The following is a 26,473-nucleotide window of genomic DNA, read 5'->3' as shown; positions in this document are numbered from 1 at the left end:
CCTAAGATACAAGTTGCAAACTGTCTCCAGATTTTATTCATACACACACACACAAACACACACTATAATACATATACATATGTAAAAATATACATACTATATGTATGTGTGTATATAATATATAAATTATTTTTTCATGACTTAAAATCATAGTAACCAAGACTGTGTGATACCAGTAGAATGAATTAAACATTGATCAATGTAACAGAGCAGAGAACCTCGACAGAGACCCATACAAATCTTTTTATGATTTTTATTTGACAGAAAGAGACAGAGAAAGAGGGAAGACAAGCCGGAAAAATGGCAGAGGGAGAAGTAGGCTTCCTGCTGAGCAGGGAGCCCGATGCAGCGCTCAGTTCCAGGATCCTGGGATCATGATCTGAGCCGAAGAAAGACGTTTAATGACTAAACCACCCAGGCACTCCACAGATCATTTTTTATAAGGATGCAAAAGCAACTCAGTGAAGATAGACTTTTAAATAACTGGTGCTCAAGCAACTGGATATTTATAAGCAAAAACACCACCCTCAACCTAAACCTCATATCTTAATGTGAAAATTATCTTGAAATGAATCATATTTAAGTTTAAAATAAAAATTTTTAAAAACCTTAAATCAGGAAAAAGTCTTCAAGACATAAAACTGGAAAAGTTCTTAACCATGACATCAAAAATACGATACAAAAATAGAGAAGTCAATAAGTTGGTCTTAAAAATTTTACTCTTGGAAATACCATGTAAAAAGGATTTAAAGAAAAGCTATACATTGGAAGAAAACATTTGCAAACCATATACTAAACAAAGAACTAGTACCTACAAAACTCTCAAAACTCAACAGCAAACTCAACAGCAAACACCAACCATACACACACAATTAGAAAATGGACAAAAGACGTAGAACATTTCACTGATGAGGACATATGAATGACAAACAAGCATATGAAAAGATGATCAGTATCACTAGATATTCAGGAACTTCAAATTGGAGCCATGATGAAATGCTTCTATGTATTAGTACAGTTAAATAACAAAAACATTGACAATGCCAAATTCTAGAAAGGATGCAGTGAAACTGGGTCTTTTATACATTGACAATGTAAGATAAAATAACTCTCAAATAATTTGACCATTTCTTATAAAATTAACTATACGTTCACAGTACAGGCAGCAACTGAACTCTTTGGCCTTTATCCTGGAAAAATTAAACATTCACACAAATCTTACAAATGACCATAACAGCTTTATTTTAATAGCTTCAAACTGGAAACAACCAAAATATCCCTCAACAAGTGAAAGTTAAACTGTGATACATCCCAGGGTTACATTAGTATTCCTTAAATACCACTTACCAATAAAAATAAACTGATACACATAGCAACTTAGATCTCAAGGGCATTATGTTAAAGAAAAATCCAGATGACAGATACTACATGAGTCCATTTATATATAATTCTACAGATGGAAAACAGATTAGCTGTTGCCAGGGGTTATGCAAGGTTAAACATGGGGAGGGGTGGATGAGAGAGACCACACAGCAATAGCACCAGCATGATGGAGTAGTTCTGTATTTAGATTGTTATAGTTTTATGATCTACATATATGATAAAATGACATATTTACATACATTATACTAATGTCAAATTCCTGATCTTTATATTGTACTCCAATTATACAACATGTAAATATTGAGGGAAACAGAGTAAAAGTTATATGTGATCTCTATACTATCTTTTCAATAGTCCATTAACCTATTATTTTTTAATTTAGCAGTTGGACAAAAAATTTGAACAGACACCTCACAAAAGAAAATGCATGAGTGGCCATAAAGCACGAAAATTATTACTGTCATCATTAGTCACTGGGGAAATAAAATTTAAAACCACAATTAGATACCATGACATATCCTGTAGAATGGCTAAAATTAAAGAATAACAATAACAATGTTGGTAAGTATGTGAAGCAACTCAAACTTGTTTACCCTATAATCACACGGGAAAACAGGTAGTTATTTCTTAAAAATTTAAACATGGGGGCACCTGGGTGGCTCAGTGGGTTAAAACCTCTGCCTTCAGTTCAGGTTATGATCTCAGGGTCCTGGGATCAAGCCCGCATCGGGCTCTCTGCTCAGCAGGGAACCTGCTTCCTCTTCTCTCTTTGCCTGCCTCTCTGCCTACTTGTGATCTCTGTCTGTCAGATAAATAAAATCTTTAAAAAAAATTTAAACATGGTACCAAAATATGGAAAAAGCCCAAATGTTCATTGACAGATGAATGGATAAAACAGATGTGATTTTATAAACACACACACACACACACACACACACACATACACACAGAGGAATATTATTTAGCCATCAAAAACCTGAAATCTTGCCATTTGCGGGAATTAGAGGGTATTATGCCAAGCAAAATAAGTCAGAGAAAGATAAATATCCTATGATTTCATTCATATGCAGAATTTAAAAACAAAACAGGTGAACATAGGAGAGAGCAAGGTAAAATAAGACAAAGGAGGCAAATCACAGGAAACTTGTAACTATAGGAAACAAATAGAGGCTTGAGGGGAGGTGCATGGGGAGAAGGGGTAATTGGGTTATGGGCATTAAGGAGAGCACTTGAAGTAATGAGCATAGGTGTTGCATGCAACTGATAAATCACTAAATTCTACCTCTGAAAATAATATATGTTAATTAAATTGAATTTAAATAAAAAATTAAAAAATTCACCCTGAAAATAATTTAAACACAGTACATTAAAACCTAAATGTGGACAATTTTATTTATTAGTTATTTATACATGGTACATTAAAACCTAAATATGGACAAATTTTATATATAGAATATATGTTGTAGCTATATGCATTTATATATAGGTATATGTTCTGTGTAAATTGCCTTAAGACACAGAAAGCATAAATGATCACAAATAATAATGAAAAATGTGTCACAAGAGAAGAAACAACAGAGCAAGAAAATGTATTTGCAACATACAACAAAGGATTAGCTTTGCCTCTGTAAAAGAATTTGAAAAACAGGTAGAAAAATAAATTTCATGTTGAAATGCATTTCCCAAGAGGAAATTAACATAGGAAAAGGTACTCAAACTGTTCAGTTATGAGGACTGTGTAAGTTAACATTAAGTACTCATATCTTATTTCACTACCACCGGACAGAAAAGAAAATGAAAATATCTCAGGCTGTCAAGTTGTTATGGATGGAAATGTCCATGAAGTACTGTTAAAAATGCATCTGAACACTTCTGAAATTGAAATCACAGTTTTTAGGAAGGTTGAAATTTGCTCACCCAATTGCCCAACAACTTTGTTAGGTATGTAACATGAAGATAATCTTATACTTACTTAACAGATTACAAATAAAAAGACCTTTACTACAACATTATTTCTCATTGGAATATGGAATATGGAATACCAGATTTTTCCTATTAACAAGGAATAATTTTGAAGCACTTATGTGGTAAAATACATTTGAATGAATTAATGAGACCCATCGGCATGAATGTAGTTTTTTTAAACATTTTAACATCTTAATTTTTTTCATGTTCCAACATTCATTGTTTATGCACCACACCCAGTGTTCCATCCAACACATGCCCTCCTTAATACCCACCACCAGGCTCACCCATTCCCCTCCCCTCCCCCTCCTCCACAACCCTCAGTTTGTTTCCCAGGATCCACAACAAGTGGTTTCTAACATAACACTGAGTTTAAAAAGCAAGTTCCGGAATTATCGAGTCTGGAATGCTCATTTCGGCAGCACATATACTAAAATTGGAATGATATAGAGAAGATTAGCATGGACCTTGCGCAAGGATGACAGAATTATCTAGCAAGGCATCATTTCTATATTTATGGACAGTAAAATTATAATACATTCTGGAAGAATATACTTGTGATTTTTTTATGGCGACTGTCCCTAGGAAAGGAAGGAAAGACTAGAAAGTGAACTAGCCTTTAAAGTCGAGCTGCAGCTCCTTTCCTATCTCCCTATTTACTACCAACAACCCATTCCATTCTTCCCGGCCTCCCATGACTGGCTCCTGGTGCCCTCAAGTATTCTTTGGCTTTTCCATTTACCAAGATACCCGATCACTGACACATGGGGCAAAGCAGAGTACAGAGAAAATAACATGCGAACAAAAATTGCTTGCTGGAATCTTTGTTATCTCAGAACCAAAAAGGTTTTTTTGCTTTGTGGTTTTCTTGGTTTTTGTTTTGTTTCTTTGTTTGTTTTAGAAGTCATGTTGCCTAGTGGGCTTCAATTTGTGTTCTGAGAAGCCCTGAGCTCCTGAAGAGCTTCACTGGGCGAGGAAAGGCTTGGCACCTAGGACTCGCACCCACGACCCCGGATTGAAGCAGAGCAGTTCTGACTATCTGCTTTATAACTGGGTCAGTGCTCTTAAAAAGGAGAACAAAAACCCCTGGAGTTTAGGCATCGACTCTACTTTCTTATAAGAACATAATAAAGTCATTTTCTTGCAAGATCACGTAACTCTTCTATGTTTAACTGATTTGACGTTTACAGAACTTCCGGTGCAACAGGGAACTGTTAAGGAAGGTATGTAGGAGCCCTAGGTTCCTAACATCTACCTCATCATATCATAGAAACAGGAGGACGCTTTTTCAACTGTCAGGTCAAAATGAAATGATAATTATGCTTCATTTACCAATGCAGCAATTCTGGTATAAATTCAGGGAGAAAGGAGAAGGTTGTGCTCGCTCCATCAAATTTTAGTGTGCATCACTCTCTGCTCTCTCACCAGGAAGAGTAAAAGTCATCATCAACTCATACAGGCAGAACTCTTTGATTCATTTATCCTAGCGATAACCCTGTAAATAAGCATTATGTGTTAAAGAAAGTGCAATGGAGTGTGAGCTTTTGGAAGGCAACTGTTTAATATGAAGTTGCCCGAAGAAGAACTAAGTCATCAAGCTTTCCATCCTTGCCTGTTAGCTATGTAATCTCTAATGGAAGTCATTCATGAAGCTAATAAGTTCTCTGCAAGGAAATCACTTTAAAGAAAAGGGGGGGGGGTAAGTAATTATATTAGGCGCCAAAGTTCATGAGGAAGAAAATTCACAACAAAACAACTCTGATCTTTGCTCCAGGCTCTGCTTAATGGTCCAGAAAACTAATAATCATTAATTTTCACAAAAGATGTCATATGGCTAGAGCTATAATGTTCAAATAATATTCAATTACATTTTTCTTCTGATGAGTGAAAGCCTCTTTTAATCATTTTGAAACCAGTTACCACGAAACTCATTATTTTATTCTTGTAATCTCTTCACTACAAGTCTTCAAAACATAGACAGGAATTTCACTTACAAGGATATACACTGAAAACACAAAAGTTGGTTTTGCATTCAGATCTCATTCGACCTAACAAACAAAATAATGACACTTTTTTCTACCCCTCCTGGCACAGATTTTTGTCAAGTACTATTTGTCTCTTGAAGAATTTCCCAGATTCAAATCTATCTATTAATATTTCTACTTTTAACAGAAGGCCTGCAACCATACTTAGGACGTTTAGAACAGACCTCTTCTTGACGGCTAATGCCTAAGGAAGATGGTGTCGCCACAAAACAGAGGGACTTTGATAGGGAATGTTTTTCATAATCCGTCTGAACAGATTTGGCAGAAAGCAAGGGATTATTCACTCATAGTATCTCCGGCCCCACCCCTGCAATTTATAATCCACACTATTTCAGGATTCTACCTCTTATCAAGGAATGCCTGCACACGGATTATTCTGAAGATTAAAAGCAAAAGTATTTCTATCAGTCGGAAAATATAGTTTGTCCAAATTTTGCCTCTGCTGGCAAAGAACCTCAGATCTTTAGCTCTGGGTTTTGTAAACCTTTAGTTGGAGGCTAACACAGCCACACATGGAAAAGATCCGAGGAAATATCCATCAATGCAGGGGTGCAGAAAATAAAAAAGGTAGTGGGTTATCCTCATAAAAGGTGGAGAGGACAGGAATCACACTCTAGGTAGATGAATTGGAAGTCTGCACCCACATTCCAGGTTCTGACTCTCATTCCATAAACCAGATTTCCTCCCAGATGAATGTATAAAAGAAAACAACCCCAAGATCGAACAGCCACATGGAATGCTCCCTCTTTTGAATTTGCTGAGGAGTGCCTCTGTGTATAGCGTTGTTGGAATCTGTAGTATTCCCCATAGCAGACTCATTCTCCCGTAATCATGGAGTCGAACCATGAAGAAAAATCCAGCTGACTGTACATTTTTACCTCTTTAATCTATTGCCAAGTTTTCCATCAAAATAATAGAAATGGAGAGAAAACAAAGTCACAACTAAATGAAAGACAAGCCCCTCTCCTTTGATCACCAATAATTCTTACCTAGGTTTGGAGGTAAATCTACATTCTATGGCAGGGTGGAGAGGAAATCTGGTACACTTGGAGACTACTACATACTTGATAATTTTTTCTTCACCTACAGTGTGATTTTAATTTAAAGGGTTTGCTAAAATACATTTTTGTGGAAGTAGCAGAAAAACTATTGTCAAGCCATTATCTTCAAAAATCTGCTACAGAATCAAAAACAAAAGAGGCTTGAAAAAATCTATCTGAAGCACGTTTTACTGTTTTGCAAGGTGTGGTATCACACAGTCACAGAAACCATCATTCTCTCTTTTGCTCGTAACAGTTCTCAGTAACTCAGTATAAAGGATTAAAATTTCAATTCCCTCAAGATTCAACTCAAATCCTCTAATGAGAACTTCCATTTCAAACGATGTTTTGCTCTTTTTATATAATCCTAGAATGAAAATAAAGAGGGCTTAAGAGATGGTCTAATCTAATCTCACGTTTCCTTAAAAGTAGACAGCAAAACCATCTGGAAGTAATGGGAATAATGCTATTTAATATAAAAGTTTGAGAGAAAACTATTTCCTGTACGTGTTGTCTATCACTCTAATACCTTTTAAACTAATAGCTGAGTTTTCATTCTGTAGGAAAGCAGTGTCATTGAAAGCCAATTCTCCTCCAGTACTCAGTTGGGTTCCAAAGTTGGGTTAATACCACAAATTTTAAAGACTGCCTTATTTTACTGCCTCTCTGCAGATTGTGAGCTCCTTCTAAAAACGGGAGCCAGGTGATCATCTTTGTAACAAGTTCTTTAATTCCATGCCTAGCACATACTTGTATACATCAAGCAATACAAGTGTGTCAGACACTACGTTAGACAGGCTTGGAAATGTTTGTATTGAATTTCGAATGATTATCATTTACAATACAAGTTTTCTTTTGTGATAACCTTTCCCATACCCTTGTACCAAGTAGTCTTTATTTTCAGCCTTATTCTGTTCAATTATTGGTATATTTAAAAAAAAAAAAAAAAGTCAGGGGCACCTGGGTGGCTCAGTAGGTAAAGCTTTCAACTCTTGATTTTGGCTCAGGTCATGATCTCAGGATTGTGGGGTGGTGACCTGTGTTAAGCTCCATGCTTAAGCCGGGTGTCTCCTTGAGATTCTGGCCCTACCCTGACTCATTTTTTCTCTCTCTCTAAAACAAATAAATATTTGGAAAAAAAATCAGAAAGTCAGACCGTGACTTAGGTATTTAATTTTTACATGGGAAATATTTCAAATAAAGAAAACCATCAAAAATATCAGTCACAAGTTTTTGTTTTTGTTTTGTATCAATGAAAACAAGTACTTAAGTGATATATTGGCTAACTTTCTGATATTATTTTTCCAAAAATATATTTCATTTCAACATCATCAGTTGATGTCTACTGTTTACTAAACTGTGAGCTACTTTGGAGAATTTATTTTTCTAGGACTGCAACATCATTCTAAAAGTATCTTTCATTATACAGTATAGGACCATATAGGAAGGGGGGAAGCAAGGAGTGTGCTTTTTCTGTCTTCTCCATCTTGCCTAACTGCTACTATCAGTACCACCCTTGATGCAACTTTCACTGCTATCTAATGGCCATTAAACACGTGTTGGGGAAGATCATCAAAAAGACAAAGGCTACTCGATTTGTGAGCTGGACCAGGGCATTTGGAGCTTCCTCACCCTCTTCCCTATTCTTAGAATGTGGGTTCCATTTACCTTCCTGTTCCCAGAGGCTATTTCAGGGTCATAGTCTTGAGATGGTGATGTGGTGTTGAAAATACCTGCACAGTATACATGACTGAACAAACTTTAGGGCCTCTTTATGAACTTTTAAGAATTGGAGGGTGGCATGGGAATCCATTTGCTTTGCTGCTCATGTGGAGCCTTATTCAAGCTCCCACCCGCCAAAGAGGAACGGTCGGACTCTTTCTTTAGCCTCTCCCAGTCCTGAGTACAGGAGCAAATTTCAGATCTGGAAAGCAACCAAGAGGGTTGCAAACCAACAACGCAACCACCGATTTGACATTCTGGCCAGTCTAACCCTGAGTCATATGGTAGTTATCTATTAAATATCTTCTCAGAGGATGAATGGAAGAAAAGAATGACTGGAAAAAGAAACTTGTTGGTTAAAAAAAAATATGAAGACCTATGAAACAGAAAGGATTCACTTTATTGAAAGGATGACTTTCCTGTTGCAACTAAAGAAAATAAGAGAAAAAAAATGTGTGTGACATGATGCTTCTAAGCTACTTTTATTCTAAGCAAGCCCATCACAAGCTGTTAAGCTTTCAAAACTTAAACACTTCAGCAGCAAACCTGAAAATAGTTTTACTTGATTTATTTTTTAAGGGTTAGAAGACTTTAGGGTATTTTGAGTTCTTGTTTTAATATTTATTCACTTCCAGATGACTGGAGGACAAATAATTCATTTTTATAAGAAAGGAAATTATCCACCCTGATAACCCAAATTCTAGGCTTCAGATCCTGCTCTCTATGCATCATCTCTTAATGCTATAAACGTGAATCTCAGAGGTCTTATAATTCTTTCTCATTCCAAATGAAGGCAAATGCTTCTGGAATAGATTACATTACATTACTTATATCTACTGAGTCAAGGGATCCGAAAATACTGCTATACCAACAAATAGAATTATTGTAGCTCATTACACCGACACCATGAAGGATGACTCTAGTACATGTTGCAGTCATTGGATTTAAGAACAAAATATCTAGCTGGTGACCATCCCTACTTGGGTGAAACCCAGGCATCTCAAATGCAGTTAAGTTTAAAAACTGAACTCCTGTACTGTTCTGCTAATCTTACTCCCATATTCTCTTTGTGTAAAGGATGGCAAGGCTTCCATCTCGTCATGAAGTCAAAGCCTTGAAATCACCTTCAATTTTCTATTCCATTCATTCCATTCACCCCCAAATTCAGCTAGTCATTAAATTTGGTTGTACCATCTCCTAAACCTCTCTCTTACTCACACTCTTCCACCCAATCCTATCACTACCATAGTTCATATTTTCTTGATTTCTGAAACAGTATGATTTTCCTGCTCCTGTACTTTTGTCACAAACCAGAAATGTCTTTTGTCATTGTAGTAGAGGGTGTTGTTTGATTTCAAGCGCTCTATTCCTTTCCCATATGACTGCTTTATGATAGGACACTAAACTTTTGTTTAGCAGTGAATTGGCCAAAAACATGTATATCTTCTCCCTTTTGTCACTTAAGTGATAGTAAGATTAAACATATAAAAACTTTAGAATCAAAGAAGCAACATTAAAGAACCTGAAGTGTAAACTTATTCCAAAGAACGCTTCACAGATTCCAGACTATAAAGTGTTGGGATTGGGGGGACAGTAAAGAATATAGATCAAGAGAAAGGAGCTGAAAGCAAGAGAATGATTTACTACCTGAATACAGTATTCAGAGCCTCAGGTCCTGTTCTCCACCAGGCACAGTCAAGCTGTCCCTGCCCCAGGAAGGAAACTCCAGGTTTATTCTCATAGAAAAACTGAGAAGTATGGACCCCAAAACTGCAGGTAAATGATGAGAATGAGATAAAAACAGCAAAATTAAATAAAATCCTTTATATGAACTACTGAACTATCAGACCCCTTGCTCAATCTACTTCCAGAGCCACAAAAGCAGGGAAATGCTTTTTCAAAACTGTTCAATTAAAGTTTTGAAGGGCCGGGGGTGGGAGGTTGGGGTAACCAGCTGGTGGATATTAGGGAGGGCACGGATTACATGGAGCACTGGGAGTGGTGCAAAAAACAATGAATACTGTTACACTGAAAAGAAATAAATTTAAAAAAAAAAAAGGTTTGAGAAATATAGGTGAGAAAAATTTCTCAAAAGTCAGAACAAGAAGGGGCACATGGGTGGCTCAGTGGGTTAAAGCCTCTGCCTTCGGCTCAGGTCATAACCTCAGGGTCCTGGGATCAAGTCCCCCATCGGGCTCTGCTCAGTAGAGAACCTGCTTCCTCCTCTCTCTCTGCCTGCCTCTCTGCCTGCTTGTGATCTCTGCCTCTCAAATAAATAAATAAAATCTTTTTTTAAAAAAAAGTCAGAACAAGAAGAAATAAGCAATGAAAAAATGAATTTAGAGACAAATCCTGGATATCCACTCTCAAGTTAAACAATTCCACAGAGAAGAACAAAGAAATTTGTGGAAAACAAATCAACTCAAGGACTTAAGGGGGAAAAAATCTACTATGGACAAAACCATCTCCAAATATGAATATGATACCTCCAATCCCCCCAAAATTTTTTTTGAAGTCCTATGAATTCCTTCTCAGAAAGTTACTGACCTCCACAATTACAAAGAGCTAACTACAAAAAGAAATAGAGTCAAGGAAGCATATGAGAACAATAAAAGCAATTCCCAGGATGGTTCTCAATGGACATCCCAGGAAGAGTGATGAAGGAGGGATCCAGATCAATGAGCCAATAATATTGCTAGTTGTCTGATAGGGTATGATGGTCCATACATGGAAAAAATGATTGGGTCATGGAAATTAAGCAAATGAATGAACAAGGAAATTGATAATTCTAGGTAAAATGAAAGATGTTCAAGTAAATTTAACAGAAGAATTCTCTTGAGTTTAAAGTAAAAGCTATATTCGTATCATGGTAAACATAAATGAGAAATGTGAAATAGAGAGCAATGGGAGGGTGAGGAGAGGAGAAATATGTTGAGTTTAATGCATATCTACTATTAAATCTACTAGCTATTGAGAATCAAGGGCCAGCAATATAAGCCATTATTTTGATATATGGAAGCCAAGATACTTTTGAGAGGCTGTTGTGAAATAAAGTTCTTAAAAAAAAGAGAGAGAGAGAGAGAGAGAGAGAGATAGAAGAAAGGCCTACTCTAATTCCATTAAATGTCTTTTATTTCAAGGATTAATACAATACATTCTTGAGCTCCTTATGGCTGGAAAAAGAAAAGCGAGGGATGAAGGAGGCAAATCCCCTGGATCCCTATAGGATTAATTTATTAGAAAACAACAACAACATAAAACTACTCAACATGTAAAAGTCCTTTGAAGAAAATTGAGGAAAACCACCAAATATGCTAAGAGCCGAGGCCGACTACCCTTTGGAAGATGTACCACAGGAGGCAGAAAGAAATCCTCAACCTTCTAAAGAAGCCAGGAAACAAAGGAAATCCTAGAGGACAGCTGACTTGACCTGACTGGGGATTTAATAAGGACATTCCCATGAGGCATCTGGACCTTAAAATAAGAGGTGCAGAGGTGTTGGAAAGGCTTAGGGGAGAGAGAAGAATAAACAAGTTAGTGATGATTCACTGGAAGCAAAGACATTCATGCTGTCATCCTTATCTCGTGTTCTTTAGGCTCTTTTTTTTTTTTTTTTTTTTTTTGAGGGGGGAGTTTGATATTAATATCTGACTCTTGGTTTCTTTCTGTTAACATTTTCTGCTGTATCTTTAACCTTCATTTGACTTTTACTCATCCGGTGAGATTCTGTTTTGCTAAATTTCCTTTAGTTTCCTTGGTACTAAACTAGAATCTCAGCAGATTTTGTATTTTGACCCATTTTCCAGCTTTGTTTTTCAGTTGGAAAGTTTCATGCACATATGTATGAAAATATATTCATTCTATATTGTAAAGTGAAATGTAACAGGTTGCAAAGCAGTATATTTGGTGTCAGTTCACATATGTAGGATTAAATCCCAAATGGTGTATGTATACATACATACATATATCAGACACTTAGGTGCTTATTTCTGTGTGATATGAGTTCTTTTTGCTTACATGTATTTTTTCATGAGCATGTGTCACATACACATGAAGAATTTATTTTTCCAGGACTGCAACATCATCTTTCATTATACAGTATAGGACCATATGCGAGAGAGAGAGAAAAAAAAAAAAAAAGCAAAGAGTGCTTTGCCTAACTGCTACTATAAAACTAAAATTTTATAAGTAAGAGTCAAATAATTTGCAGCCATTTTATAATGGCAAAGGCATTTATAATGGCATTATAAAAGCTCCTGATGGAAGAACTAAAAAAAAAAAAAAAAGAAAGAAAGAAAGAAAGAAAGAAAAAGTAAACCTCAAGTTACCTCTGGTTCTCTCAGCCAGAGGAACAAAACTGACACTGCAGAAAATAAATAAATAAATAAATAAATAAAACAGTAAGTTCTCTGAATATGTAAATTTTAATGATGAATTAGGTCAATTTTGTTGAATTATAAGTCCTTCAACCAAAATTTTTACTTAAACTCTTTATAAGTACAGACAACATCTTACATGTTTAGTTGTTAATTCCAGCATTCCTCAGTCATTTGTGTGGATTTCTATTTCTCTCTGATATGACTTTGCTGCTTCCTCAAAGATTTCTTTTAACATTTCTTGGATTGAGATCAGCTAATGTCTTTTATGCTCTAGCTGCTTTTAAGTTTGTTTGTTTCTTTTTTATATTTTGGCAAAAAAAATCAAATTTGTATATAACCATAAAAGATCCCAAATAACCAGCAGAATCCTGGGGAAGAAGACTTCAAGCTATTATTATAAATCTCAAGTAATCAAAATTGTATGGTACTAGCATAAAAACAGACAAATAGATGAACAGAACAGAATGAAAAGCCCAGAAATAAACCCATGCATATATGGTTAATATTAGTTTTCCATATATGAGAAGAAAGCCAAGCATATTTAATGCAGAAAAGATAGTCTCTTCATAAATAGTGCTGGGAAAATAGGATATTCACATCTAAAATAATTAAACTAGACCCTTATACCACCCACAAAAATTAACTCAAAATGGATTAGAGACTTAAATACAAGACAAGAAACCATAAAACTTCTAGAAAAAAACTGAAAAAAAAAAAAAAAACACTCCTTGACATGGGGCTTGGAAAGACTTTTTTTGGATATAACACCCAAAGCACAAGTAACAAAATGTAACAAACAAGGGCAAGTATATCAAACTAAAAAGCTTGTGTTTAGCAAAAACCTATCAACAAAATGAAAAGACAACCAAAGGGATGTGAAAAATATTTGCAAACAATTTATCTGATAAGGCGTTAATATCCAAAACACATAAAGAACTCCTGCAACTCAACAGCAAAATCCAATCCAATTTAAAACTGGGTAAATGGAATCAAGATGGTTGAGTGGGAAGGTCCTGAGCTCACAGGGACATAAGAAAACCTACAGTTACATATAGAGCTATCTCTGAGAACAAACTACAGAGGAACAGATTAAAACCAATTAATGGTATAAAGAAAAAGCACACTGACTGGTAGAAGGGGCAGAGACAGTTTTGTCAATACCCACACCTGTGGTGTGACAACACACATGCAGGAGGGTTAAGAAAGAGGAGTCCCAAGCTCAAAACTGGTCTTCAAGTCCCTGGGGACAGGCATGGGGAAGACACCTATAAGGTTTGGTCAGGAGAGCTAGAGAGCAGTAGGAAATGGAGATTCTATTCTTAGAAGTGTGCCTACAATCTCACTTGCTCTAAGTCCCAGGGCACAGGCACCATTTTGAAAAGTACCCAGGCTCTATCTAAAGGAGATCCATTGACTAATTTTAGGGTATGTGCCAGACAAAGAGGTATCTTTTGGAAGAGTCTTCGAGGACAAAAGCACTGGCATGTACCACCTTCCCCCATCCCACATGTCTTTTACCTAGCTGGCCCAGCACCATTGAGCACCATTTCTGACACTCTCAATCTACTGTGCTAGTACTGCTTACTCAGCACCAGAGCCCCTCCCAAACAGCTCCCTACCCCAGGGCTCTTGGGAGGCTCCCACCCTAGTGCTCCTGGTAGATAGCCTTGTCTGCCACCAGAACCCATCCCAAGCACGATTGTCGTGGGGGGCCAGCACCACTCTCTAGAACACCTGTAACTAGCCACAGCCAGACCTCATGGCAAGCCATGCACAATGCCTAAAACAGCTGCAGCCAGGCTCTCAGCTAGATGGGCCAGTGATCAGTTCTACTCACCAGCCTGGCCATAACAGTTGTGGCTAGACCTTGCAGAAAGCCATGCCAGGGAAGAGCTCTGCACACCAGATTCCACACCAGTTGTGAACCAGCCACAATAGAATAGTGTACACAAGCCACACAGGGGATAATCTTGGGGTACCTGGCTCAGGTAACCAGGTGGATTTGTGCTACTGGGCCCCGCAGGACACCTTCTGCACAAAGCTAATCCTTTAAGACTGGGAGAGCTAATCAATCTACCTAAATCACAGAAACAGACTTAGCAAAATGAGGAATATGCCCAAATAAAAGAATAAGACAAAAATCTCAGGAAAAGAACTAAGTGAAATGGAGATGAACAATACCAGACAAACCGTTCAAAGTAATGGTCATAAAGAAGTTCAATGAACTCAAGAATGTATGAACATAGTAAGAACTTCAACGAAGATGGAAAAATTCTAAAAAGAATCAATAAAAGCTGTGAAAGACAGTAACTGAAAAATACCCTAGAGGGAATCAATAGCAGATTTGATTAGCTATCTACAAGACAACATAATAGAAATTAATCACAAAGAACAGCTAAAAATTTTATGAGGATACTTTAAGGGAACTCTGGATAACATCAAATATAGGAGCATTAACATTATAGAGCTTTCAAAAAGGGATGATAAAGAGAAAGAGGTCAAAAACCTATCTGAAAAAAGAGCCGACAAATTCCCTAACCTGATGAAGGAATGAGATACCCAAGCCTAGGGAGCACCGAGTCCAGAATAAGACGAATCCAAAGGGACCTGCAGCAAGACACATTATAATCAGTGTGCCAAGAATTAAAGAAAAAATATTAAAAGCAACTAGAAAACAAAACAAAAACAAACCAAACTACTTATACAAGCCATCTCCCACAAGATTATCAGGTGATATTTTAGTAGAAACTTCATAGGCCAGAAGGGAGTGGCAAGATATATTAAAAGTACAAAGTTCTGGGTCACCTGGGTAGCTCAGTCAGTTAAGTATCTGACTGTAGCCCAGGTTATGACCTCAGGGTCCTGGGACTGAGCCCAGCAGCAGGCTCATTACTCAGTGGGGAGCCTGCTTATCCTTCCGTCACTCCTACTGCTCACTCTCTTGCTCTCTCAAATAATAAAATATATTTTTTTAAAGTGAAAAATGCTAGAGAGCAATAGCACAAGCACAAGAAAGGAAATTTTCAACCGAAAGTACTAAATCTGGCAAGATTATCACTCAGAATTAAAAGAGTGATGAAAGCTTCTCAAACAAAAGCTACAGGTTCATCAACATCAAATCAGCCTTAATAAATGTTAAATGTACTCCTGTAAATGGGAATGAAAATGCCAAAATTAGATATTTAAAAATTATTAGAAAAAGAATTCTCACTACTAAATATAAACATATAGTAAATGTAGTAGACCAATCTGCTACATAGCAACTATGAAAGTTAGAAGACAAAAGTAGCAAAAATTATCTAGACACATAATAATTACTTAAGGAATACACCAAATAACTGTCTAAATATGTCTAATAAATAATTAATAATAAAAATAATATATATGTCAAATAAATGTCTAAAATATGACATCAAAAATATAAAGATGATGGGGGAATAAAATCTTGGTGCTTTTAGAAAGCACTTGGACTCAAGCAACCACCAATTTAAAATATGCTGCTATATGTAAGGTACTATTTGTAAACCTCATGATGACCACAAACCAAATACTGGAAATAGATACACAAAAAATAAACAGAAAGGAATAACACTAAGACACCAAATCATCAGGGAAGAGAGCAAGAAAGAAACAGAACTACAAAAACAATCAGAACACGACAAAATGGTGGGAAGTATGTATCTGTTAATAACTACTTAAAATGGAAATGGACTAAATGCTCCCATCAAGAAACACAGGGTGGTTGAATTTTTTAAAAACCCACTTATATGCTGTTAACAAGAGACTCACTTCAGATCTAAAGACATATATAGAAAGAAAATAAAGGAATAGGAAAAACATAGAAACCGAAAGCTAGCTGAGGGTTATACACATGACAGAATAGACTTTAAAATAAAGACTAACAAGAAAAAAAAAAGGGCATTACCTAATGATAAATCAAGAAGATTTAACACTTATAATTATCTATATATACAACATAGAGGCATCTAAATATATAAAGAAAATATTGACATAAAGATAAACAGACAATATAAAATACCAGGGGATGTTAACACCCCACTTCCATCAGTGGATAATTCACCCAGGCAGAAAATCAGTAAGAAAACAGTGGACTTAAATGACACAGACTAGATGGACTTAATATATACATAACATTCCATCTGAAAACAGAACACATTCTTTCAAGTGCGCATGGGGAATTCTCCAGGACAAATCACATGTTAGGCCACATAACAGTTCTCAATAAATTGGAGAAGGCTGAAATCACATCAAGCATCTTTTCTGACTACAATGGTATGAAACTAGGAGTCTATTACAAGAGGAAAAAAATAAACTAGGAAACAAAACTACGACAACAAAACCATGAAGGATAAACATACTATTACACAACTAGTAAGTTAAAGAAATCAAACATGAGATCAAAAATACTTTGGGACAAATGAAAACAAAAACAGTTCAAAAACTGTGGAACACAGCAAAAGTAGCTCTAATGGTTACAGGGTTATACAGGACTACCTAAAGAAATAAGAAAAATCTCCATTTATCAGTACACCTAAAGGAACAAAAGAATAAACAAGTTCCAAAGTTAGAAGAAAATAAAGATTAGAGCAAAAATGAATAACTTAAAAATGATCAGTGAAACTAAAAGCAGTTCTTTTTTTCTGAAAACAAACAAAAGTGACAAACTTTTAGCCAGACTCAAAGTAAGACAGGGCCCACATAAACAGAATCAAAAAAAGAAAAAAACAATGATACCAGAGAAATACAAGGGGTAGTAAGATACTACTACAACTATGTCAACCAATGACACGACTTAGAAATGAATTCCTAGAAACATACAGTCTTCCAAGACTTAATCAAGAATAGAAAATCTCAACAGAATGATTAGTAATTAAATTAAATCAGTAATCCAAAAACTCCCAGAAATCCCAAGACCAGATGGCTTCATAGATAAAGTTAATACATGTACTTCTTAAACTATTTCAAAAAACTCAAGAGGAAGTAACGCTTCCAAACTCATTCTGTGAGATCAGCATGACCCTGATACCAAAACCAGACAAAGACACCAGGAAATAAGGAAGGGAGGGAGGGAGGAAAAAGGAAGAAAAGGAAGAAAATTATAGGCCAATATCCCTGATGAACACAGAGGTAAAAATCCTCACCAAGATATTAGCAAACCAAATTGAAAGATACATTAAAAAGATCATATACCACAATCAAGTGAGATTTATCCCAGGGATACAAGGATAGTTCACTACTGCAAATTAATCAACATAATATACTACATTAACAAAGAAGAGTAAAATTATCAACCAGGTCGACAGATGCAAAAAAAAAAAATATGAACTTGATAAAATTTAACATCCATTTATGATAAAAGCTCTCAACAAAATTGCATAGAGGGAACACACTTCAACACAATAAAGGCTATATATTACAATGCTATTGCTAATATCATAACCAACAGCAAAAAGCTGAAAGCTTTTTCTCTGAGACCAAGAACAAGACAGGGATGTCCACTCTTACCACTGTTGTTCAACATAGTAATAGAAGTCCTAGTCACAGCAATCAGACAACAAAAAGAAAAGGCATCCAAATTGAGTGAAAAAAGTAAAACTATCACTATTTGTAGATGGCATGTTACTAGATATAGAAAACCTAAAGATTCCATTAAAAAAAAATTAGAATAAATGAACTCAGTGGAATTTTAGGATACAAAATCAACACATAGAGATTTGTGACAATTTCATCAACAATGAAGTGGAAGAGAATTAAGAGAAAAATCTTATTTACATTGCATCAAAATACCCAGAAAGAAATTAAGGAGACAAAAGACCTGCGGTCTGAAAATTATGAAACATTGATGAAAGACACTGAAAATAACACCAACAAATAATAGGATATACCAGGTTCATGAATTGGAATATCATTAAGATGTCTGTACTATCCAAAGCAATTTACAGATTCATACATTCCCTATCAAAATACCAATGGCATTTTTCACAGAACTAGAATAATCCTAAGATTTGTATAAAACCGCAACAAGCCCTAAAGGGCAAAGCATTCTTGACAAAGAACAGAGCTGAGAGTGTCACTCCCTGATTTCAAACAATAAAATACAGTAATCAAAATAGTATGGTAGTGGCACAAAAATAGATGTATAGACCAACAGAACAAAACATAAAGCCCAGAAAGAAACCCATGCTTATATGGTCTATTAATCTTTGACAAAGGGAGACCATAAAGTGATACGAAGAACTCACACACCATAATAGCAACCCACCCTCACCCCGACAAACTACCTAGTTAAAATTGGGCAAAAGATTTGAATAATCATTTCTTTAAAAAGCAACAGATAGCCAAAGACACATGAAAAGATCCTCACCATCACTAATCACCAGGGAAATGCAAGTCAAAACCGCAGTGAGGTATGACCACACACCTGTCATGATGACTATTATCAAAATGACAGTAAATTACTACATTGGTGAGAGAAAAGGGAAGTGCTGTGGAGGAAAGGGAACCCTCAAGCACTGTTGGCAGGACTGAAAAATGGTGCAGCCACTGTGGAAAACAGTATGGATGTTCCTCAAAAAATTAAAAAGTTCAACTACTGGGGCACCTGGGTGGCTCAGGTCATGATCTCAGGGTCCTGGGATTGAGCCCTGCATCTGGCTTCCTGCTCAGCAGGAAACCTGCTTCTCCCTTTCTCACTCCCTCTGCTTGTGTTCCCTCTCTTGCTGTGTCTCTCTGTCAAATAATAAATAAAATCTTTAAAAAAAAAAGTACAACTACTATATGATCCAGGAAAATGACATTGTATACACACATATGTGGAATATTACTCAGCCATTAAAAAGAATAAACTCTTGCCATTAACAACATGGTATTGTGTTTAGTAAAATAAGTCAGATCCAGACAAAAGTCTTATGATTTGACTTGTACGTGGAACCTACAAAATAAAACAAAAGAGAAATGTACTTATAAATACAAAGAGTAATCTCATGGTTGCCAAGGGGGATGGTGGTGGAGGTATGAGCAAATAGGATAAAGGAATTACAAGGTACAAACTCCCAATTGTAAAATAAATAAGACATGGGGATACAAGATGCAACATAAGGAATTTAGTTAATTGTAACAATTTTGTATGTTGACAGATGGGTGTTATGTTTACACTGGTGATCACTTCATAATGTATATAAATGTTGAATCTCTGTGTTGCACACCTGAAATAAAGTATTGTATGTCAACTACACTTCAAAAAATAAATAAAGAGTAAAGGATCTGAACAGATACTTTTCCAAACAAGATATACAAATGTCTAACAAGTACATTGAAGAGGTGTTCAACATTGCTAACCATCACGGAAATGCAAATCCAAATCATAAAGAAATATTGATATAACCTCACATCTGTTAGAATGGTTATCAAAGAGATAGAAGATAGCTAATCCTGGTGAGGACAGGGAGGAAAAAGAGACCTTATGCACTGTTGGTAGGAACGTAAATTGGTGCAGCCACTATGGAAAAAAGATCTAGGTTACTCAAAAAATAAAAATACAACTACCATATGACCCAGCAATTCCACTGCTGGGAATATATCCAAAGGAAATAGGAAGACCATGTTGAAAGGTATCCACACCCCCACGTTCACAGCAGCATTACTACCAATAGTCAAGATATGGAAACAACCCAAGTGCCCACTGAAAGATTAACAGATAAGTTGTGGTGCTTATATACACACAATAGAGTACCATTTAGCCATATAAAAGGAAATCCTGTCACTTGTGACAACACAGATGGACCCTGTACTAAAAGTCATTGAAGACAGAAGAAAACAAATACTCTGCGATGTCACTTATATGTGGAACCTAAAAAAACAAACCCAAACTCACAGAAAAAGAGATCAGATTTGTGGTTATCAGAAAGGACATGGGATGAAGGTGGTCAAAAGGTACAAACTCAGTTTTAACACACATAAGGGATGTAACGTATAGTATGAGGGCTACAGTTATCACCACTGTATGGTATATATGAAAGTCTTCAAGAGGAAATCCTGAGTTCTTTTTTTGTACATATATGAAATACTGGATATCAACTAATTATGGTAATCATTTCACACTATATAAAAGCCAAGTTATTATGCTATCCCACTTATACAGTGCTGTATATCAATAAGATCTCAAATTTTTTTGAAAATAAAAATTCAAATGTATTAACAAGGAAAGTGAAATCTTTATAATTTTGAGTCACCCTATGCAAGAATGGGAGGTGTCTTTTTATTCAAAATGCTTTTTTGTTGAAAAATGCTTCTGTGTCTGCATCAAACTACATTCTAAAATTTATTTTCAATCATCTTAGGGACTATAAGAGTTTTTAGTAATATAACATGCAAAACAGAGATAACACACCACATTCTACGTGGAAAAAAAGACCAGTATCTTAAATGCTAATATAACTTCTATACTTTTAAAAAACCCTATAGCCTAATTAACCAAGGCCTCTGATGAAATTTTATCAATGTCAGCTATAGAGCAATGCTTTGGGCAGTGAGAAAATGCCAGAAACACAGAATTATTTCTTTCTTGGACCTTCCTTTCAGGGCTCTGTAGGGAGCCAGATCTTTCCCACATAAACTATGAAATTTCTTGAAAGAGAAATAGCTTCTCTCTTCTTGAAGAGGGGAGTGGGAGGCTGATACAAGCAGTGAAGTCAATGGTCTGAAATAAAAACCCTTCAGGACAGAGTGGAGGAGAAAAAAAGTAAGTTTTGTAGCCATTGTAATGGAATAACAAGACACATAGATGTACTGAAAAAAATTTACACATATACGCCCACTCCTTGCTCTCACACACATACAGAGAGTACAGAGGAGGACAAGAAAAATTGATCAAGACACAGAACAAGGTCGGTCTGAGGGACAGAAGGAAGACAGCACAGCCACCCTTGCTGCAAGATCTTCAGCAAGCTCCCTGGGTAAGTGAAGCCAAAGCATCTGGATACATTAGATTTCCAATTAATTGCAATATTTTAAAAATTTTCTCCATTGCTGATACTTCAGTTATTTCAAAAATATTGTGTACTACAAGTACCAGATTGAGAACCTAAAATGGTTATATGAAAAAAATGCAAATCTGGTTGGTTCCTACTGCCCATTAGCCCCTGGTTCTGGGACAGACCAGCATGTCCATCTACCTCCATTCTACTGGTTCTGCCTGATACCCCTAATGGGCCAAGGAGAGCCTTCAAACCTCACCTGTAGGTCAGGCATAGTGAGATTCAAGCAAAGTTCTGAAATTGTATGTATTTTGGATAAGGGGACCACCAGAAGAGGCTGACCTCCCTTCTGGATCCAAGTTTGTGCCTAACTTAGGCTGTGACCAAAGACAAACCTTTGCTGTGCCTTGGTTTATCTTTTTGATCTGTCAAATGAAAAGGATGAAAAGGACACCTGTGCTACCTACTCTACCAGCATTGCATAAAGAGAGATTATTAACATGAAAATACATTAAAGAGAATAAAAAGCACTGAAAAGATAAGGGAACCCAGAGTGGGTTGGTACACTGTTTCCCAGCACTTGCCAGTGCCTCCTAATTAGAAAGAGAGGGAACAATTACATAGCTTTCAACCACATTTGTCACACATCAGAAATATTTTCAATGGCTGAGTCACCACTCTGACCACAGTTGTATGTATGTTAGACCATTTTAAAGGGCTGGAAAAAACATCTGTGTTCCACTAGCTGAAGAGACTTCCAAGCCCCCATAAAACTGGGCAGACTTTGGAATGAGGTCATCCCCACCATGCTGGCAGGGAAGGCCAAGAAGATGAAGAGGGTATGTCAAAAGGAAAAAGTGTCATTCTGGAAAAGATTCTGCAGACACAGAAAAACAGTGTCTTATATTTAACTACAGAACCAATATAATGAAAGACTTCATGCTTATGTTTATCCCTTTTTGGACCTATTTGAGTTCATGCCCACGAACACGATCTTATGAGGAACTCAGTACTTGGAAGTGTTTTGCAGCACAGAGATCTGGGAAATAAGTCTACACCAAAGTCTCAAGTGAAATCTCAGGCAGGTGAAATAACTGAGTGGCCCACACTGGGCTAACACCACCACCAGGGCCTAGGAGCTCTGCCCCCTCCATTTCTCTGGGTCTGAGATTGATTTCAGGTAAACTGCCCCGGAGAAATGGATGAGACTGGGGATAAAGGTCTTTTAGGACCACAAGGTCTCATTTCAGGACGCTTTTCCAAACTAGGGGAGGTGTCCCTTTTCCCCACCTCTGTCAGCGTTGGGACAGGTCTGGTTTCAGTCACTTATGTGCTACTACGCATTCATTTGGGGTCAGGAATCTTTCGTCCTTTGGGTTGTCGTTTCAGTCTTCTAAGTAGGGAAATGGAAGGTCTTACTTGGTATTAAGATCATTTCAGACATCAGCAAATGGGTGTGGGGGGACATGTCTGATGGCCCTCGAGCCTCACCACGCCTGCGGGGGAGGCAGGTCCCCAGAGGAAACCCGATGTAGCCGCTCACCTACTTGAGGGTCATCTGGGGGTCCGTGGGTAGGGGGGGCTTTCATGCTTCCCTCTAGAGCTTGCTGCCTTACCCGCTTCCCCTCCCGGAGTGGCCAAGGCTTCGTCCAAGTGGCTCTTGCGACAATGCGGGCTCCGGGCTCCGCTGCTCTCCAGGTTGGGCCGCCTGCCCCCTTCACCCTCCCTGTGCTCTGAGAGGCTCCTTGGCTCAGCCTCCACTTCCTCTCCCCCAAAACTTCCCCCAGGTTCTCGGAACCTGTTCTCACCTCCCTCCTCAGGGCCCGACCTACGGCCTGTTTTAAGTTTCTCCACCCACTCACGCTTCCTCGTGCATTTCTAGGGTTTTCCTCAGTGGCGCAGTTAATCCGCAGGGGCCGGGCTGGAGGGCCGCAGCTCTAGCCCGCCAGCACCTGGATGCTACCGTGCGGGCGACCTGGCAAGGGGAGGCACCGGAAGGGTCTCAGGGCGGAGCCAGCAAACTGAGATCTGGCCTGGCCCAGGGATAACTGGGAGTGGGAGCCCCAGTCATCGGACAAACAACCGGCTGCAGGTGTGCACGCTTGTGCGCGCGGGAGGGGATCGGGCGCGCATCAGCCCCTAGGGGAGAAAGCTGTTGGCAATATTTACGGGTCCTGCAATACCTAACAGAGAAGGAAGAAGGATCTAAAAGCTGGGTTTGGGCTAGAAAACCACTACCAGTTATAATGTTTATAGTCTTCCCCAATCACCAAGTACTCTATTAAATACAAAATATAATAAAATTAACTTACAAAACGTTCTCATTTGTGTGGAGCAATTTGCTGCTTCTTTGTAGAAGAGATTATGAAATGTGCCCATCTCCTTTCTTGAATTTCTTTTGATGGCTCTTTGTTCATCAGAATTTTCCTCCAGCTTAACCCTGAGGAAGCCCAGGATCCCTTTTCCTTTGTTCTGTGCCGTTAGAATCACTTAGTTGAAAGTGTTTTTTAATGATTTATTTGCAAGTTTTTTCAGGTGTCCTGATAAGATTGTAGTTTGTAAACCATACCTCTGACACCAGTAATTAAAATGAACAAATATCAATTTTCCATTATCCCATTTATTCTATGTGTACTTATTGAATGATGACTGTGAAAGGTACCATGAAAAATTTCAGATGTTAGGGCTCAATTTATTACAGAGCAAAAAATGAGTAATTATTTACTGGTACATATATCAGTGAAATTGTTCTCAAGCAGGTAAGACGATTTAGAAGTTCCTCCTCTATGCCAATGCATTTGAAAGCTTGGTCTTATAAAATAGTAAAAATAGCAGCTACTAATTATTAAGCACGTTCTCTCTAGAAGTGCAGTGCAAGGTTGAATCTACTTTTTTAAATGTCTTTAATTTTTATAAAGACCTTAAAGGAATTATCTCAATAGCCTTAATAAGAAACCTGACTTCTCCTGAGATCACATAAGCAGTAAAGAGTGATGTCCGGATTCTAAGAAAGGAATGTCTTATTCCAAAGCCTTTCTTATTTCACTGAACATTTTTACATACTGTAAAAGAAATCATCATTCTAGCCACTGAAAATTAATTGAACCACTTCTGTCATTAGTTCAAGTAGTCAAATCACCTGCAAATGTTTCTTCTTGCTTCTCAGCAAAAATTTGGGTACAATATCCTGAATTTAGTTCTTCTAAAGGAGAAGGAAATTAATGTTTTATTATACACCTACGACATAGAAGACAGCATTTCACATTTACTATCTCATTTATTTTTACCCAGACCTTGTAAGCTGCGTATCATTACCTTCATTTACAGATGGGAAACACAAGCTCAAGTAAGTGATTCCGCATCAACCCCATAAGCTGTAAAGTCTGTGTCTGAGAAGGTGCAAGTAATTATAGAGTCAGTGTTCTTTCAACAGCATCCTGCTGTGTGCTACAGCAGCAAAGAGTTGAACGATGCTAAAAGGATAATCAGTCTTAGGATGTAACTTAACCTTCTGACATTTACCCACTGAAGTGTAATTATGTCTTTGGCTTTTTAGTTAATTCTAAAATGCTGATGGGAATTGTCATTTTTAGTTACCTAAATTCTGACACTCACACCCTGCTCCAAAGCAAATATCAGTAGCCTTATCACTTATTGGGTACCTTACCACCCTCCCCACCAACAAATACACACACATATACACACAAATACAAATCTGGATCCAAAATGGACCTCCACAAAGAGATCAAAATCATATTTTCATAAATTATAGAAAGAATAAAGAGAATGAAGAGTTTTATTGTGCAAAAGGGTAATATAGAGTGATGGAAATAATATGACAATCAAAATATCCATGGTGCTTTTCACTAAATTTGAGCAGATTCTTACATTTCCACAAAAGAGCAAAGGGCTAAAAATATCCAACAAAAAACCAGAGTTATAATAAATATTATTTCATGTGATAATTAAAGTAATTAAGATTGTGAATTTGGTTTAGAGATAAATACCCCAATAGAACAGCAGAGCATCCAGTAGACCCTGCATAAACATATATGGTACAAGACAGAGATAGTACCATGAATCAGTGGAGAAAGAATGGAAGATTGAATAAATTATGTTGAGATAACTCTAAACATATGAAAAAAAGAAAATTGGGTTTCCATTTTATGTTATCCCTCTATAAGTTTAAAAAAATAGAGAATTATCCCTAGAAGGACCTTCCCAATCTGCTCTACCTGGCTCCATCTAGAGCACTGAATTTGTTGTGACTCATTACTGACCTCTGTACTGGTAAAAACACACTCACCTGTATTGTTCTATAACAGTTCAAATTTAAACCTACATCTGAAATATGGCAGAAAAACCTTCTTAGCCAGTTAGCATATATGAAAAGAGGCTCTATAGGAGAGAGACTTATTTTTCCTTAAAATTTCCTTAAAATTCCTGTGTCTCAACATAAATGTTGGTCTTACCTTAACCCTCATTTTGCAAGCAAGTTCTTCCAACAATGATCTCAATGTTATTTTGATGAATTCTTCTTAGAGCTGGTTTATCAGGAATCTACAACTACCAGTCTCATTGCTAGACACAAGTATTTTAAATCCTTTGTAGACCAAGAAGAATGGACAAGTAGATCAACTATTGGATAAGCTGTAGATAGACTTGAGGCCACAGCACTGACTGGGCATACCCCTAGAATTTGCTATAAGAATAAGTGAGCTATTTAAATTCCTGGGCCTCCAAGATTTTCTGCCTAGAAAGGAATGCATTACATTGGGCCCAAGATTCCTTTACAAGTTATAGAAGGAATAAATGAAAAATGTCTGAAAGTCAACAAACTAAACAAAACATCACTCATAGTACTTTGTCAGCATCTCAAAATCTCTTAAAAAGATTTGTCCCAAGTTCCCCGTTAAAACAAAAAAAAAAAATTCTTACATTTT

General features: G+C 36.9%; 1 protein-coding gene and 1 non-coding gene across 2 annotated transcripts in view; one reads left to right on the top strand and one right to left on the bottom strand.

Annotated features, from left to right (window-relative positions):
* The window catches only part of UNC13C (unc-13 homolog C), a 568,731-nt gene that overhangs the window by 459,432 nt on the left and 82,826 nt on the right, over positions 1 to 26,473 (bottom strand). The window lies entirely within an intron of this gene.
* On the top strand, positions 3,755 to 3,862 carry LOC123390136. The gene has a single exon (XR_006604752.1). It is a non-coding gene; the product is annotated as a U6 spliceosomal RNA (small nuclear RNA).

Source organism: Mustela putorius, unplaced genomic scaffold (genome assembly GCF_011764305.1).
Source record: "Mustela putorius furo isolate JIRA1106 unplaced genomic scaffold, ASM1176430v1.1 tig00537243_pilon_pilon_pilon, whole genome shotgun sequence".
NCBI classification, from domain to species: Eukaryota; Metazoa; Chordata; class Mammalia; order Carnivora; family Mustelidae; genus Mustela; species Mustela putorius.
The sequence above is the reverse complement of the archived record's forward strand: the minus strand, read 5'-3'. Positions and strand labels throughout refer to the sequence as shown.